We start from the raw sequence: 19,288 nt of genomic DNA, 5'->3' as shown, positions 1-19,288 counted from the left end.
AGGGAGGCTGTGGAGAAGGCAGCACTGACAGGGAATACTTGCGGACACAGAGATGGGCTCAAGTGCGTATACTTCAACGCAAGGAGTATCAGAAATAAGATGGGTGAACTTAAGGCGTGGATCGGTACCTGGGACTACGGTGTTGTGGCCATCACGGAAACGTGGATTGATGAGGGACAGGAATGGCTGTTGGAGGTTCCTGGTTACAGATGTTTCAGTAAGATTAGGGAGGGTGGTAAAAAGGGAGGGGGGGTGGCATTGCTAATTAGAAATGGTATAACGGCTGCAGAAAGGAAGTTTAAGGGGGATCTGCATTTGGAGGTAGTATGGGCTGAAGTCAGAAATAGGAAAGGTGCAGTCACCTTATTGGGTGTTTACTATAGGCCCCCCAATAGCAGCAGAGATGTGGAGAAACAGATTGGGAAACAGATTTTGGAAAGGTGCAGAAGCGACAGGGTCGTAGTCATGGGCGACTTCAACTTCCCAAATATTGATTGGAAGCTCTTTAGATCAAGTAGATTGGATGGGGTGGTGTGCAGTGTGTCCAGGAAGCTTTTCTAACTCAGTATGTAGATTGTCCAACCAGAGGGGAGGCCATATTGGATTTGGTACTCGGTAATGAACCGGGACAAGTGATGGGCTTGTTAGTGGGTGAACATTTTGGTGATGGTGACCAGAATTCTGTGACTTTCACCTTGGTTATGGAGAGAGATAGGTGCGCACAACAAGGTAGATTTTACAATTGGGGGAAGGGAAATTATGATGCTGTAAGACAGGATTTGAGGAGCATAAGTTGGGAGCATAGGCTGTCAGGGAAGGATGTGGTGGAAATGTGGAACTTTTTCAAGGAGCAGATACGACGTGTCCTTGATATGTATGTACCTATCAGGCAGGAAAGAAATGGTCGTGTGAGGGAGCCTTGGTTGACGAGGGAGGTTGAATGTCTAGTAAAGAGGAAGGAGGCTTCTTCTTTAGGTGGAGGAAACAGGGTTCAGACAGAGCAGTGGAGGGATACAGGATAGCCAGAAGGGACCTGAAGAAAGGGATTAGGAGAGCTAAGAGAGGGCATGAAAAATCCTTGGCGGATAGGATCAAGGATAACCCCAAGGCATTTTATGCGTATGTGAGAAACCTGAGAATGACGAGAACGAGGGTAGGTCCGATCAAGGACAGTAGTGGGAGATTGTGTATGGAGTCGGAAGAGATAGGAGAGGTCTTGAACAAGTACTTCTCTTCAGTATTTACGAACAAGAGGGACCGTATTGTTGAAGAGGAGAGTGTGAAACGGACTGGTAAGCTAGAAGAGATACTTGTTAGGAAGGAAGATGTGTTGGACATTTTGAACAACTTGAGGATAGACAAGTCCTCCGGGCCTGACGGGATATATCCTAGGATTATGTGGGAAGCAAGAGAGGAAATTGCAGTACCGTTGGCAATGATCTTCTCGTCTTCACTGTCAACGGGGGTGGGACCAGGGGACTGGCGAGTAGCGAATGTTGTGCCCCTGTTCAAAAAAGGGAATAGGGATAACCCCAGGAATTACAGGCCAGTTAGTCTTTCTTCTGTGGTAGGCAAAGTAATGGAAAGGGTACTGAGGGATAGGATTTATGAGTATCTGGAAAGACACTGCTTGATTAGGGACAGCCAGCACGGATTTGTGAAGGGTAGGTCTTGCCTTACAAGTCTTATTGAATTCTTCGAGGAGGTGACCAAGCATGTGGATGAGGGTAGAGCAGTGGATGTAGTGTACATGGATTTTAGTAAGGCATTTGATAAGGTTCCCCATGGTAGGCTTATGCGGAAAGTCAGGAGGCATGGGATAGAGGGAAATTTGGCCAATTGGATAGAAAACTGGCTAACCGGTCGAAGTCAGAGAGTGGTGGTAGATGGTAAATATTCAGCCTGGAGCCCAGTTACAAGTGGAGTTCCGCAGGGATCAGTTCTGGGTCCTCTGCTCTTTGTAATTTTTATTAATGACTTGGATGAGGGAGTCGAAGGGTGTGTCAGTAAATTTGCAGATGATACGAAGATAGGTGGAGTTGTGGACAGTGAGGAGGGCATTTGTCGTTTGCAAAGGGACTTAGATATGATACAGAGCTGGGCTGAGGAGTGGCAGATGGAGTTCAACCCTGCCAAGTGTGAGGTTGTCCATTTTGGAACAACAAATAAGAATGCGGAATACAGGGTTAATGGTAGGGTTCTTAGTCAGGTGGAGGAACAGAGGGATCTTGGGGTCTATGTACATAGATCTTTGAAAGTTGCCACTCAGGTGGATAGAGTTTGTAATAAGGCCTATGGTGTATTATCGTTCATTAGCAGAGGGATTGAATTCAAGAGTCGTGAAGTGATATTGCAGCTGTACCGGACTTTGGTTAGGCCACATTTGGAGTACTGTGTGCAGTTCTGGTCGCCTCACTTTAGGAAAGATGTGGAAGCTTTGGAGAGGGTGCAGAGAAGATTTACCAGGATGTTGCCTGGAATGGAGAATAGGTCGTACGAGGATAGGTTGAAAGTTCTCGGCCTTTTCTCGTTGGAACGGCGAAGGATGAGGGGTGACTTGATAGAGGTTTATAAGATGATCAGAGGAATAGATAGAGTAGACAGTCAGAAACTTTTTCCCCGGGTACAACAGAGTGTTACAAGGGGACATAAATTTAAGGTGAAGGGTGGAATGTATAGGGGAGATGTCAGGGGTGGGTTCTTTACCCAGAGAGTGGTGGGGGCATGGAATGCGCTGCCCGTGGGAGTGGTAGAGTCAGAATCATTGGCGACCTTTAAGCGGCATTTGGATAGGTACATGGATGGGTGCTTAATCTAGGATAGAAGTTCGGCACAACATCGTGGGCCGAAGGGCCTGTTCTGTGCTGTATTGTTCTATGTTCTATCTACAAGATGCACTGAAGAAATTCATAAAGAATCATTGGAAAGCAACTTCCAAACCCAAAACCACTTCTATCTAGAAGGATAAGGGTGGCTGGTACATTGGAGTATTACCATCTGCAAGTTCCTATCTAAGCCATTTACTATCCTGATTTGGAAATATATTGCCGTTCCTTCACTGTCACTGAGTCAAAATCCTGGACTTCCATCGCTAATAGAATTGTGGGCCCATCTGCAGCACATGGACTGCAGCAGTTCAAGAAGGCACCTCACCACCACCTTCTCAAAGGCAGCTCGGGACAAGCAATAAATGCTGGCCGACAAGCTGGAGGCTGGAAGAATACAGCAAGCCATAAGACCATAAGACCATAAGACATAGGAATGGAAGTAAGGCCATTCGGCCCATCAAGTCCACTTTTCCATTCAATCATGGCTGATGGGCATTTCAACTCCACTTACCCACATTCTCCCCATAGCCCTTAATTCCTTGTGACATCAAGAATTTATCAATCTCTGCCTTGAAGACATTTAGCGTCCCAGCCTCCACTGCACTCTGCGGCAATGAATTCCACAGGCCCACCACTCTCCAGCTGAAGAAATGTCTCCGCATTTCTGTTCTGAATTTACCCCCCCTAATTCTAAAGCTGTGTCCATGGGTCCTAGTCTCCTCACCTAACGGAAACAATTTCCTCGCGTCCACCCTTTCCAAGCCATGTATTATCTTGTAAAATTATCTTGTAAAGCCAGGCAGCATCAAGAGGTGGAGAAGTCAATGTTTCAGATGTAACCCTTCTTCAGGACTTTAACACTTAATGCCATTGAAAAATAACTTGATTTCACCTACCATTATCATTTCAAGCACCCTTTTGCATTCCTAATTTCCTTTTAAGTTCTCTGTTGCATATTCTATATTCCTCCAGGGCATTTGCAATGTTGTACCCTTGGTATCTGCCATAAGCCTTCCTTCTTCTCTTTATTGAATCCTGTATATCCCTCAACATCCAAGATTCACTGGATTTGTTAGTCCCATCATTTGTCTTTATTGGAATGTATTGGCCCTTCTCTCCCTATTTCCTTCTTAAATGCGTTCCATTGTTCTGATATTGGTTTACTGAAAAGTATCAGTCATTCCTCTGTATCCGCGAGGGTTCCATTCCTGGTAACCCATGAGAATGATGAGGTTTATGAATGCGGAGCTCATTGAATATAGGTTAAAAATGGTTAAAGGTATCGCGGATATGTGATTTTTTTGTCCCTGGATGTTGATTTTTATTGTTGCTTTATTCATGATTCATGATTTCACAGATACAGAGTCCTTACAGTATTCAGAAATCAAAAAAAACTTCCAACCTTATAAAAATGTTATAATCAGACACTGCCATTCATAGTTTCAATAACAGAAGCTTTATTCTACTTCACACCTCATAATGTTTTGCAAATAAACATACAGTCATTGAAAGTAATGATATCCATCAGTCAAAGCTAACACTGCACCTCAGCCTGTGTAAACACACCCCTGCTGAGCTAATACATTCATAAATACTGGACATCAGCCAAGCATCCATAATGAGGCCATCTAGAGAAACAGATGTTTAGCCATCTGTATTCCAGTTAATACAGTTCCCAACTTGTTACTCCCGCCTTATTCTATGCCAGGAATATTCATTGGCACTGGGAATTGGAGTGGGAACCTCAGATTCCCACCTGCCATTTCTAAAGGTTTCTGAGTCAACCTGACAATGCAGGTTGAACATTAGCTTGGAGGTGCTTCAACATTTTGGGATGATTAAATGAATGAAAACAAAACTAAATGCCATCTGGCTTTGAGTTTGATTCAACATTTTTCTCCACCTGCCAAATCCCATCAACCAACTTGGTGGTTGGGATGTATCACAAAAGGCCTGCCTACAACATTTCAGTAATTCTAACCCCAAAATGGCTTATCAGGGTCAGTGCAGAGGAAGGCGTGGGCATAATATTTATGTTGCCACTTTGTTTTTAATGTATTCAAGTCCTTTCAGTTCCAGTGTGATATGTTTTCATTTCAAATTACTGAAAATCTTCAGATTCTGTTATTTTTAAATGCTTGGCTCATTAAGTTTGCATGAAAGTCTTTGCAAACTTTGTAAAATTCTGATGTATTTAATTTGGCAGAACAGCCAAACCACAAGGTTTTTTGAATCACATTTTGCAGAAGTATTTGTATAAACCCTTTGAATTGTGGTATTTTTAATCCAGTCAGATGACAGTGACATAATTCTAAAATTCCAATTATTTCAAATTTTCACTTATCAGATACTGGTTCCACTCAAAACGATAGCCCGCTCTGATAAGCCAAGTCTGGTTCCCATTAAAACATCAGCACTCTTTCTGGCTTCTTTCTTTCACTCTTGCCTTTACTTCCCTTCATTCTTTCCTTCTTTTTCATTCACATGCTCTCCCTTGATCAAAGGACTGAGTTACAAACAAAGGCTAGTTACAATTGGGTTATCCTTCCACAGCTGAAGATTCTCAGTGGTGATGAGCAGTATTTTTCAAGGAGTGATCGTCTCATTCTGTGCCATTCTTTTTTATGAAAGAAAGGAGCTTTGTATTTCTAAAAAGAGACTCTGCTCGGGCCTCCCTCAGAACTGCAGAGCCATACTTCCATTCTAACAATTGTTTTGTCTTGCAAAAGAAAGGCAAACTCTGTCCCCACTCCACAGTAGTCAACTGCAATATTCTGAAATCTAAAGGGCCGAACAGCCACTTTAACAACTGCTGTCAAATCCTCATGACATAAGATAATATTGATGTTGAGATACTGGGCGGGTAGGGTGCAAGATGGGTAGAGGACTTAGGGTGCCAGGTAATTAGGGTTCAGGATGAGTAGGATGCCAACTGGGAAGGTGGGAGGGTTCTAGCGTGCAAGGTTGCAAGGTAAGCGATGCAGTGTTTGGGGCAATTCAGGGTGAGTGGGAGATGGCAGGAGACAGAGAAGGTGGGGGAAATGGGAGCAGTGTCAGGTCAGGTTGGGTCTGGTCAGGTCCAACAGGGGAAAGGGTGCCAGCATAAGGGGGATGGATTAGGCCAGGTCTGAAGGCACCTGGTTGGATCATGGCCAACAGGACAAGAGTGGCGTTGGGTAAGGTACAGCCAGGAAAATGGAGGGGGTGTTTGGGGGAGTGGTTTGGCTCTGGTGAGAAAGGACTTAGGTCCAGACAGCATTGAGAGTTGGAGGGGTTGGGGCCCTTGGTGGGCAGATGATAGGTCAAGGTCTGGGCTGTAAGGTGAGGCATGAGATATGTATGGGGCCCGTTGAATAGTTGCTGATGGCAGAGAGTGATGTGTGCATGGAATGAGCTGCCAGAGGAAGTGGTGGGGCCTGATACAATCACAATATGTCAAAGGCATTTGGATGGGTATATGAATAGGAAGGGTTTAAAGGGATATACGCCGAGTGCTATCAAATGGGACCAGATTAGCTTAAGATGTCTGATCGACATGGACAAGTTGGACTGAAGGCAGTACAGCCAAAACAGAGTATACTGCATAGTTGGCATGTTCTTCAAAACTGGAGTAGGAAGAAAGGGAATGTTATGGAGCTGAAGATCAGCAGTCTCCAGAGGAAGAAGGTCAGGACAATAAACAGAAGGAACATTCTGCATGATAGAGTGCTACAGCATCAGGTGCAACAAGCCAGACAGGACTTAATTGCCACCTTAATTATGAGTTGGGAGCAGTGACCATTCATCGGCTGTGAATCAAAAAGCAAGAATCCCTTGTTTATTCCCATAAACAAATAAAGCTTTATTTTGTTTCCATGTTGTACATCTCTATGACTGTATGACAATTCCCAACGTGAAAATCAGAGCGGGGCTGTGGTGGCTGCAGCTTGCCACTGCTCTTCTGGATCTCCTTTTGGCAGCAATATTCAACATCAAAGGGTATTCCATGGGCATTAGTCAGCTGTATCCACTGCCACAGAGGTTAGCACCAGCCAACAGCCTCCTCACCCCCTCATGCTGACACATCTCCAACTCAATGAGGCATCCTGTATCTAAGAATTACTGGCAACACATTCCTCAATTCACAAATATTTCAAGGCTGTAACTGATGCAGTTTAAATGGGTCACATCACTTTATCTTGTTTGCCCATGATGAGGTCAGTGCTGCAGTCTTTCCCCGGTGCAGAATGCTAAAGACTGTGCACTTGTTGCATTGAGAGCGATATATCATAAGGCAGTTGACTTCATCAACCAAAACGGGTTACATTCCATCATTGTGCAAGTCATCTGTGATCATGGATACCACATCCTAGAAGTCTGCACCACATACCGTGGAAGCTCCCATGATGTCTATATCCTTGAGAACTCTGATATTCCTGATTCATTTCAAGTGCCAGATACCCTACAAGAATTGTTGCTGGTATATAGGGCTATCTTCTACAGGAATGGCTGATGATTCTGTGATGCAGCTCCCTGGCTGGGCTTGATCACAATTACAATGTTGCCCATTCTTCCACCACAGCCATCATGGAGCAGGCAATAGGTCTCCAGAAGGTGAGGCTCCGATGTTTGGATTGGTTTGAGGGGCCTTGCAGTACAGTCAAAACTGCAATGTTTGCTCGTTCTTCAAAAGTGAAGTAGGAGGAAAGAGAATGTTATGGAGCTGAAGATCAACAGTCTCCAGAGGAAGAAAGGACAATAAACAGAAGGAACATTACCTTCTACATGATAGAGTGCTGCAGCATCAGGTGCAACAAGCCAGACAGGACTTAATTGCCACCTTAATTATGAGTTGGGAGCAGTGACCATTCATTGGCTGTGAATCGAAAAGCTAGAATCTCTGGTTTGTTCCCATAAACAAATAAGGCTTTATTTTTGTTTTTTTCTTTTTCACAGAAAGCTGTTCAATCGATATTAATATTTTCAACTGTTTAAATGCAGCTTTCCAACATGTGATACTCCCTGACTGAACAATAAGACGGTATTACACTATCTTCGATGTTTGGAAAAGAGTAGGATCCCCTTAGACAGGGTTCTAACATTGCAGGCCACATACCTGCTCTCAGAAACTTAATTTTTCATTTCCGTCCAATTATGTGTTCTGGGAAGGGCTATTTGGGATTTGCAGCAGCTGACCTGGTGCACAGCTGGGTGCTGGTGGTGGACCTGGCAGTGCAACGACTTACACCACTGGTGAGTGCACAGTGGTGTGAACTCAGTGGCATAAAGGTATGGTGTACGCATAATGAGGTAAGCAGTGGAGAATTGCATGAGCTAACACACGACAGTTTATGGAGAGAAACTCTATGAAACTGCGAAAATGAAATTAATTTTTGGTAAAATTCAGCTCTCTGTGTCATAAGTAAAATCATGATGCACAACCTGGTCATGTGAACTGCCTTAAGCTACACGGTTAGCTGAAGGCTGCATGGCTCCTTCAAGAAGTTCAATAATTTTGAAATCTTGTGATGAGCTTTTCAGAGTTTCGTCACAACAGTAGTGAAAATAATGCCCTTTTCTTTCAGATTTAGTCTGAGTGTGGTAATAGGGAACTCAGTGACATTCCACTCCCGCCAAAACAACAGGGGCTTTTGGGCATTCCACACACTAAATTTTTGTTTTATTTATTCATTGTCCAAATTTTTTAGTTGATGAAGAAAAACAGTCCTCAGGTCAAGAAATCATCATGTTGGGAGTTGCAGAAAAACCACCAGCAATATATCTTGCGCAGCATCTACCTCTCCCTGTCGCTTTTAAGAATGTTAGAATGCTATGTAGCTATGTGAGTCAGGTTGAAGTACATTCTTTATGCATTTTTCATTCTCGATTTACTCTGAACAATTTCTTTCTCATAAAGATGAACTAGAAAAGATTCCAGCTGATAAAATTTCTGAAAAAAATTAATTATTTCAGTATTATCTGATCCTTTTCTGCATTTTCTGTATGCTTACCTTTTGAGGTTAAGCAAGCATACAAATGTCCATTTCCAGGTTCTCAGTTTGAAGGTATTTCTGTTGGTATATAATGAATATTCAGAGGGTCGTTGTGAATGTGTTGACGTGTGTTGAAGTGTATTGGGGTGGGGGTTGCTGAAATTGAAAACTGCACCCAATATCATATTAACTTGCTTCAGCATGTTAAAGTTTTGAAAAGCTTACAACTCAAGCAAAAAAATCTTTGATTACTATATCCATGCAATCCTGAGAGTGTTCTGCATTATGAGACATTACACCCACAGCTACTTCTTTTTGAAAGATGTGATTCCATGACAATATTTTTAGCAGAGCAAGATGTTGTTCTCTTGTCTTGCCTGCTGTTTGTCTTGCAAGATAAACTAAATTATCTGGTTAAAAATGCATTTCTTTGTCGTTTCTGGGACCCAGCCATGAGGAAATCACTTTTCAGGTTTTCCAATATAGTAACAATAACCAGTGAAGAACTTGGGGATCTCCTGAGGATAGGAAAAGGTGCATCACAAGTGTATTTCATTTCATTATATTAAAAAGTTATGATTGAATTTGGTGCATCCTAATGTTTCTGTCCAGAGGCCATCAGCCTGCATGTGTAAGTTGAAGCAGGGGATTTTGGCAGAACTTTGTAATTGGGAAAGGATGAAATAACAAAGAACATTAAAGTGCAGGTACAGGCCCTTCAGCCCTCCAAGCCTGTGCCAATCCAGATCCTCGATTCAACCCTATTTTCCAAGGATCTCTATCCCTTTGCTCCCTGCCTATCCATGTATCTGTTTAGATACATCTTAAATGACGCTATTGTTCCCACCTCCTACCACCTCCACTGGCAACGCATTCCAGGCACCCAGCACCCTCTGTCTAAAGAACTTTCCTCGTATATCTCCACTAAAATTTTCCCCTCTCAGTTTGAACTCGTGACCCCTACTAATTGAGTCCCCCACTCTGGGAAAAAGCTATCCACCTTGACTACACCTCTTATGCTTTTGTAAGCCTCAATCAGGTCCTCCTGAACAGCTTTCTTTCCATTGAAAATAATCCTAATCTACTCAACCTCTCGTCATACCTAGCACCCTCCATACCAGGCAACATCCTGATGAACCTCCTCTGCACCCTCTCCGAAGTTTCCACATCCTTTTGGAAATGTGGTGATCAGAACTGTATGCAGTATTCCAAATGTGGCCGAACCAAAGTCTTCTACAACTGTATAATGACATGCCAAGTCTTGTACTCAATACCCCGTCCGATGAAAGAAAGCATGCTGTATGCTTTCTTGACTACTCTCCTGACCTGCGTTGCTACCTTCAAGGAACAATGGACCTGAACACCCAGATGTCTCTGTATATCAATTTTCACCAGACTTTTCTATTTACAGTGTAGTTCACTCTGGAGTTGCATCTTCCAAAATGCATCACCTCGCATTTGTCCAGATTGAACTCCATCTGACATTTCTATGCCCAACTCTCCAATCTATCTATATTCTGTTGTATTCTCTGACAGTCCCCTTCACTATCTGCTACTCCACCAATCTTACTGTCATCTGCAAACTTGCTAATGAGGCAACCTACATTGTCCTCTAAAACATTTATGTATATCACAAATAACAGTGATCCCAGCATGGATCCCTATGGGACACCAATGGTCACAGATGTCGACTTTGAGAAGCTCCCTTCCACTACTACTCTCTGTCTCCCGTTGCCCTACCAGTTATCTAACCATCTAGCTAGAACACCCTGGACTCCATGCAACTACACTTTCTTCATCAGCCTACCATGGGGAACTTGGTCAAATGCCTTACTAAAGTCCAAGTATATGACATCTTCATCCTTTCCTCATCAATCAACTTTGTCATCTGCTCAAAGAATTCTATTAGGTTTATAAGACATGACCCTCCCTGCACAAAACCATGCTGCCTATCACTGATAAGCCCATTTTCTTCCAAATGGGTATATATCCTGTCCCTTAGTATCTTCTCCAGTAGCTTCCCTGACATCAAGCTCACATGTCCATAGTCACCTGGATTATCCCTGCTGCACTTCTTAAATAAGGTGGCAACATTAGCAATTCTCCAGTCCTCTGGGTCCTCCCCTGTGTTCAATGATGCTGCAAAGGTATCTGTTGAAGCCCCCCTATTTCCTCTTTCACTTCCCTTAGTAACCTGGGGTAGATCCCAGTGGATCCTGGGGACTTGCCCACCTAAATGCCTTTTAGAATACTCAACACTTCCTCCCTCCTTATGCTGACTTGACCTAGAGTACTCAAAGATCTATTCCTAACCTCAACATCCACCATGTCCCTCTCCTCGGTGAATACCAATGCAAAGTACTCATTAAGAACGTCACCCATTTTTTCTGACTCCATGCATATCTTTCCTCCTTTTGCCCTTGAGTGGGCCAACCCTTTCCCTCATTACCCTCTTGCTCCTGAAATATGAATAAAAGGCTTTGGAGTTTTCCTTAACCTTGCTCACTCAGGATATCTCATGACCTCTTTTAGCCTCTTCATTCTCCTCACAGCTTGTGGACACAAAGCTTTTTTGGTTAATAGGAGCCTAATGTTTCCTGAGGCACCAGATACTAAAATCTTGCAAGTGTAGGCCAATGTAGTTAAGGAATAGGAAGATCCCCAAGCTTCCTCTAATTCTGAGATGCTATCGCTTTTACGTGGCAGTTCGAGAACCAGGGGAATCCATGTTGGGATTTAAGATGAGGTAAGATCAACTGGCAGTGGGATGTCACTCTGGTTTGACCCTTATGAGATGCTGAGAGACCATTTGGCATGTGGGATTAATGATGTAACTATGCAAAAGCACCTACTAGCTATGGCCTAACTAGACTTCAAACATGTACCACAACTGGCTTTGTCATTAGAAAAAGCATCAAGCAGAGCATATGAGTTACAGAGTGTGGAAGTGGATATCCTCACCAGGCCAACTCAGTTCAGAGGACACTGACTTGAGTGAAGGCAATTGCACCTCATCACTCAGGACCTATCCTGAAAGAGGGACTCTCGATCATCCCACAGTAAAATCCCCCCCAAAAAAAGCCAAGCTTCAGCCAAATGGTTAACATTTTCTTAAGGATCCGGGCCAGCAAGCCATTGTATGCTGGTATGCGGACTCAGACAGCAAAAGAGTTCCACTAGGCCTGAATCGAATAAGGGAACTCATAGGTTGGTATCCAGGACAGTATGCACCCTGGAAAGCCCACATACATCTGGCTTGGAACAGTTAAATTGCTGAGCAACACACAAATCAGCACCAATAATATATATGTGTAGTTAAGTGGTCACCTGGTTCTAATGAAGGCTGATACCGGCACCATTATATCAGTGATTACAGAACCAGAACCAGAATGGTGGCTCAGTGGTTAGCTGAGGGACCAGGGAACCAGGTTCAATTCCAGCCTCGGGAGACTGTTTCCTCCAGGTGCTCTGGTTTCCTCCCACAATCCAAAGATGCGCAGGTTAAGGGAACTGGCTGTGCTAAATTGCCCATGTGTTCAGGGATGTGTTAGGTGCAGTAATCAAGGGAAATGTAAAAGTAATAGGGCAGGGGAATGTGTGTGGGTGGGTTGCTCCTTGGAGGTCAGTGTGGACCTGTTGGGCCAAATGGTCTGTTTCCACACTGTAGGGATTGTATGATGAACAATATTCGCTCTGGACTCCAACCCTTAAGTTTGTATAAGACCTCAGCTCGATTGAGAACCTATACTAGGGAACCTTTACAGATTAAAGCGTACAATGTCAGTCCTGGTCTCTTACGAGAAGCAGCTGGGTTCACTTACCACTTATTGTAGTAAAGGGCTCAGACCCGAGGCTGATAGGGTGAAATTACTTGAGAAAGATTCACCTTGATTGGCTCAACATTTTTCAATTAGTGAAGTCCTAATTAAGTACCCTGAAGCTTTTCAGGAAGGTCTTGGGACTACCAAAGGAGCCACGGCTATTTTGCTTGTTGACCAGGAAGCAATTACATAATTCTGCAAGACCTACCCAGTGCCATTTGCCTTATGTGCAAAAATAGAGGCAGGCATTAGGAGGCTGGAAACCGAAGGAACCATCAAACCTGTACAGTTTGCAGAATGGGCAGCACCTGTCGTACCAATAATAAAGCATGATGGATCAGTTCGCCTTTGCGAGGATGTAAAAAAATGGTTTTTACAGCTGGATAAATACCCAATACCCAATATGCAGAGCTGACAAGGGGGGCTGTCCTTCACAAAACTGGATATAACCCATGAGTACCTTCAAGGACAGTTAGAATTCCCAGAGTATGCCACACTTAATAACCATCATAAAGGTATGTACCTATATATGAGACTGCCATTTGGGGTATCATCAGCCTGTGCCATTTTTCAGCGGATAATGGAGAACATTACCCCAAATCATCATTTATCTGGATGATCTGCTAATAACTGGGAAGAGCAATAAAGTGCACTTCGAGAACTCAAATATAGTCCTTATATGTTTCTCCAAGGTGGGTATACACCTTAAATAGGAAAAATGTCTGGTTCCAGGCAAGTGACCTACCTAGAATATAGAGTCGACATGACCAGGTTACAACATTGGATGACAAAGTGAGAGCATCCAAAGGTATCTCGGCTCTGTACCAGAGTTTCGGTCTTTCAGCAAAGGTTCACTATGGAATCTGTACATTGTTCTCATACCTTATGGGTCCTCTGGTTACCTTGCAGTTTCACTGGTCAGAGCAGTACTCGAGTTTGCGATGTCAAGTTGTTTGTCACAGTAGCATCAAAGTCATGGGAACAGGATCAGAACTACGGGAACTCGTGGTTTTCAGATTGTGCAAAATACTGACTCCAGTATTTAGCTTCATTGAATCAGTCAAACTCTACTTGAAAATCTGTGACAAAGATATTTCATGCATCCTTTGTGAAACAATTAATTGGGTCATTATTCTGACAATATGACTGTTTAGCCTCAGCAATGCTGAAAGGTCCTGTCAACTGAATGTGTTTTGCTGGCTGTTGTTTGCTCTTCCCTGCTTTAAAATTATGTCCAGAACAATTTGTGCATGATGGTTAAAAATGTTCTCCAGAATTCATTTTAAGAACACTGTGTCCTCTATATTTTTTGCATTGATTCTATGTCACTGTTATTTTTCTAACTTTCTCAGCAATTTGCTTGTACTTTTTTTTGCCTTTCTCTGACCGTTTGGAACTAAAAATACATTCCAAACAGCATGTTTGACACCATTCTTGTGAATAACATCCATAGTAGTGCTTTCCAAAGTAAGGATTGGACATCAAGTGGGGTTGTGAGCTGAAATTTTGAAGTTACAAGTTCTGAGGCTGTAATGACCAACACATCCTTACCCTGGTATTTTCTTCCTTTCTCTCCTCCCCACAGCTAAAATATTCCCACAATTCTGTAGTTCTCACTGAAGGGTCTATACAATTTACAAGCCTCAAAATGGAGCCACAGCAGGTAAAACTTTGGGAAACATTGACTCATGGCCTCACTTTATGGATCTTCCAGCGTATCATTTCTCCTCACAACTGTAGTTGCTTCTCTAATAAATATTACAACCCCTCTATCCTGTTTCAAAGCTCCAAAACCAACAACTTTGAGCTACCTCTGCCACCTTCTTTCAGGCAATTTCATGAATAACTTTGACAGCATATTTGCAAATGTACTGAAATATGTATATCTATTCCCAAATAAGTGGCTTTATTCAATAGATTATCTGTGTGGGAATATAAACCGTTAAGCAAACTTTTTAATTGTCTGTTTTCAAACCTTTTATTTTTTTCTCTTTTTTTTTACACTCATTAATTCACTGGCCTTCCATTTCCAGTTTTGCTTCTCTTCTTTCTGAATCTATACTCAAGTTCTTATCACCTTTGCAAAGTTATTTAAACCCACCAATAGTATTAGCAAATCTCACATGCTAATATTGGCCTCCATGCTGGAGTGTACCCCTTTGGTTTATACAGTTCTCAACTCCACCTGAACCATCCCAATTTAAAGCCTTAAAAATATAAAGCTGTCCTTCCTATACCTTCTCTTCAGCTGCTAATTCACCTCCATTGTCCTGCTCCATCCGTACGCACCCGGGTGTGTTGCCATATGAATCCTGCTTTCCTTAATCCCTAAAATCTTCCGACAAGTCCTGTTATCTTTCTACCTGTGTCATTGATACCTGTATGACTGATGACAGCCAGCTGTTTGTCCTTCCTTGTCAAATGGGTTCAGAAACGATTTACGAGGATGTTGTCAGGGTTGGAGGGTTTGAGCTATAGGCAGAGGCTGAATAAGTTAGGGCTATTTTCCCTGGAGCATCGGAGCCTGAGTAATGACGTTATAGATGTTTATAAAGTCATGAGGGGCATGGTTAGGGTGAATAGACAAGGTCCTTTCCCTGGGGTGGGAGATTCCAAAGTTAGGGGGCAAAGTTTTAAAGTGAGGGGGGCAAGATATAAAAGGGATCCAAAGGGCAACATTTTCACACAGGGTGGTGCATGTATGGAATGAGCTGCCAGAGGAAGTGGTGAAGACTGGTACAATTACAATATTTAAAAGACATCTGGATGGGTATATAAATGGGAAGGGTTTAGAGGGATATGGGCTAAATGCTGGCAAATGGGATTAGATTTATATAGGGTATCCAGTCTGCATGGATGAGTTAGAGCAAATGGTCTGTTTCCATGCTGTATAGCTGTATGACTCTATGTCTCCATGAGCTTTGCAATGATTTCCTTGATGTTGAAATCACAGCATACCACTATTGTTTTTGACCATTCATGGATGTGGCATCATTGGCAAGGTGCAAATTTGTTGTTTATTGCTTAATTCCTTTGAGAGTACGTAGGAATCAACCATATTGCTCTCTTTCCCAATTGCTGCTTGTAATTCACCCTTGCTCCTATTGGGTCCACTAGTTAATTGGAGCAGCTCATGCTCAGTGTCACTATGAACAGTGGTTTATGTCACTATACTGGAGACAAGAACTCTCAGCGACTATAATCACTACTAGAAGTTGCAGAAAAGGGAGAATAGATAGCAATTATACCCTGAGACCATAAGAAAGAGGAACAGGAGTTTGGCACCATTCAATTAGGATTATGCCAAATCTGACATTTTTCATGTCCACTTTCCTGCGATTTCCCAATAACATTTGATTTTCTACTGATCAAGCATCCATCTCAGCCTTAAACATACACAAAAACTCTTCCCTTATAGTTCTCTAAATAATACCTCAACAGGGTGGGGGAGTCCAGAACTAGAGGGCATAGGTTTACAGTGAGAGGGGAAAGTGGGTGGTACGTGTATGGAATGAGCTGCCAGAGGAAGTGGTAAAGTTGGTACAATTGCAACATTTAAGAGGCATTTGGATGGGTATATAAATAGGAAGGGTTTGGAGGGATATGGGCCGGGTGCTGGTGGATGGGACTAGATTGGGTTGGGATATCTGGTCGGCATGGACGGGTTGGACCAATGGGTCTGTTTCCATGTTTCACATCTCTATGACTCGATGACTCTGTGGCTAGGCATTTCAAAGACTCTCAACCATCTGAGAAGAGATTCCTCTTCATCTCTGTCTTATGTTAGCACCCCTTAATTCTGAGACCATGTCATCTAGTCCTAGACCCTCCCTTGAGGGGAAACAGTTTCTCACCATTTATGCTGTCAAGCTCCTTAAGAATCCTGTATGTTTCAATGAGATCACCTCTAATTCTTCTCAAATCCAGCAATTAGAGTTGCAGTCTGTTTAGCCATAGCTCATCCCTCCATACCAACGATCATTCTCGTGAACCTTCTCTGAACTGCCTCCAATAAAATAATATCGTTCCTAAAATAAAGGGATCAAAACTGTTCACAGTACTCTAGATATGGCCTCACCAGCACATTGTGCCATTGCTGTAAGACTTTCCCACATTTATACTCCAACTCTCTTGAAATAAGGGCCAACATTCTATTAGCCTTCCAGATAACCTGCTGCACTGCGTGCTAGCTAAAGAGATGATGAAGAAATAGACAGCAGTGAAGATTCAGAAGTGAAAGCAGAAGAAAATGATGTGTGATGCAGAAGAGTGAAAGGCAATGATGGAAATAAAGGGTGTAAGTAAAACAAGGAAAAGGATGGAGAAGGGGATATCAGATAAGGGAAGGGAAAAGGAAGGAGTCAACAAAAAGAGAGGAAAGTGCCAATAAAAAGGCAAAGAGATGGCCAGGAATTGGGATTTATGTTTTGAGATGAGATGTAAGTGAAGGGCAAGTATTAGTGGATAGGGATGAGAGTAAATATTGACCTGAGGGATAGAAGGAGTACCAGGAAAAGCTGAAGGGGAAAGAAGTGTCAGCTTGAACTGGGGAGTTAGAGATGGGGTAGAGGAAGAGTCTGAAAATGTAAAGTACATGGACGTGCATTGGATGTCTGGTTTGAGCTTATCATGATGCTCCGTTCCATAAAATATTATGGCCCAGATACCCTGGTGGCCTGATATTTGTTAAAATAATGTAGACTAGAGTTACGCATGAGGACCATGTGGAAATCCTGATACAGCTGACTGAAGAGATTGCCTGTAAACTTGAAAATACAGGGGAATTCCCCTGTACCTGGAAATCTCTAACAAGAATCCACTTAAGATGTCAACATCAGAGGGTTCTGTCTCACTTAAGCTTAATAGTTACCAAGGAAAAGTTAGAGATAAAAATCTACTCGAACTGCTGAATTGAGCTCCTGACTCAACACTGAATCTGTTTAACTACATATCCGTATCCCCAATCTCTGACACTACACCCAGCACATACTCCTCTCCAAACTTCCTCTCCCAATCAACACCTACCCCATCCACACCAGACCCATTTTATCACCTCTCTCCCCCACTGGGTCCTACACACCCTCCTTCTGCCAGGCCTGACATTCTCCATCCCTGATGCAACCCTACAACCTATATTTTGCATCAGTATTTACTGTGGAAAAGGATATGGAAGATATAGACTGTAGGGAAATAGATGGTGACATCTTGCAAAATGTCCAGATTACAGAGGAGGAAGTGCTGGATGTCTTGAAATGGTTAAAGGTGGATAAATCCCCAGGACCTGATCACGTGTACCCGAGAACTCTGTAGGAAGCTAGAGAAGTGATTGCTGGGCGTCTTGCTGAGATATTTGTATCATCGATAGTCACAGGTGAGGTGCCGGAAGACTGGAGGTTGGCTAACATGGTGCCACTGTTTAAGAAGGGTGGTAAGGACAAGCTGGAGAACTATAGACCAGTGAGCCTGACCTCTGTGGTGGGCAAGTTGTTGGAGGGAATCCTGAGGGACAGGATGTACATGTATTTGGAAAGGCAAGGACTGATTCGGGATAGTCAACATGGCTTTGTGCGTGGGAAATCATGTCTCACAAACTTGATTGAGTTTTTTGAAGAAGTAACAAAGAAGATTGATGAGGGCAGAGCAGTAGATATGATATATATGGACTTCAGTAAGGCGTTCGACAAGGTTCCCCATAGGAGACTTATTAGAAAGGTTAGATCTCATGGAATACAGAGAGAACTAGCCATTTGGATACAGAACTGGCTCAAAGGTAGAAGACAGAGGGTGGTGGTGGAGGGTTGTTTTTCAGACTGGAGGCCTGTGACCAGTGGAGTGCCACAAGGATCAGAGCTGGGTCGTCTACTTTTTGTCATTTACATAAATGATTTGGATGCGAGCATAAGAGGTACAGTTAGTGAGTTTGCAGATGACACCAAAATTGGAGGTGTAGTGGACAGCGAAGAGGGTTACCTCAGATTACAACAGGATCTGGACAAGATGGGCCAATGGGCTGAGAAGTGGCAGATGGAGTTTAATTCAGATAAATGCGAGGTGCTGCATTTTGGGAATGCAAATCTTAGCAGGACTTATACACTTAATGGTAAGGTCCTAGGCAGTGCTCCTGAACAAAGAGACCTTGGAGTACAGATTCATCGCTCCTTGAAAGTGGAGTCGCAGGTAGATAGGATAGTGAAGAAGGCGTTTGGTATGCTTTCCTTTATTGGTCAGAGTATTGAGTACAGGAGTTGGGAGGTCATTTTGCGGCTGTAGAGGACATTGGTTAGGCCACTGTTGTAATATTGCGTGCAATTCTGGTCTCCTTCCTATCGGAAAGATGTTGTGAAACTTGAAAGGGTTCAGAAAAGATTTACAAGGATGTTGCCAGGGTTGGAGGATTTGAGCTATAGGGAGAGGCTGAACAGGCTGGGGCTGTTTTCCCTGGAGTGTCGGAGGCTGAGGGGTTGACCTTATAGAGGTTACAAAATTATGAGGGGCACGGATAGGATAAATAGACAAAGTCTTTTCCCTGGGGTCGGGGAGTCCAGAACTAGAGGGCATAGGTTTAGCGTGAGAGGGCAAGATATAAAAGAGACCTAAGGGGCAACTTTTTCACGCAGAGGGTGGTACGTGTATGGAATGAGCTGCCAGAGGATGTGGTGGAGGATGG

At 43.2% G+C, this 19,288-nt stretch overlaps 1 protein-coding gene across 2 annotated transcripts in view; it reads left to right on the top strand.

Annotated features, from left to right (window-relative positions):
• The window catches only part of kif6 (kinesin family member 6), a 567,232-nt gene that overhangs the window by 434,090 nt on the left and 113,854 nt on the right, over positions 1-19,288 (top strand). The gene's annotated exons all lie outside the window — the stretch shown is intronic.

This window comes from Chiloscyllium punctatum, chromosome 3 (assembly GCF_047496795.1).
Source record: "Chiloscyllium punctatum isolate Juve2018m chromosome 3, sChiPun1.3, whole genome shotgun sequence".
Lineage (NCBI taxonomy): Eukaryota > Metazoa > Chordata > Chondrichthyes > Orectolobiformes > Hemiscylliidae > Chiloscyllium > Chiloscyllium punctatum.
This window is presented reverse-complemented; position numbering and strand designations above follow the sequence as displayed.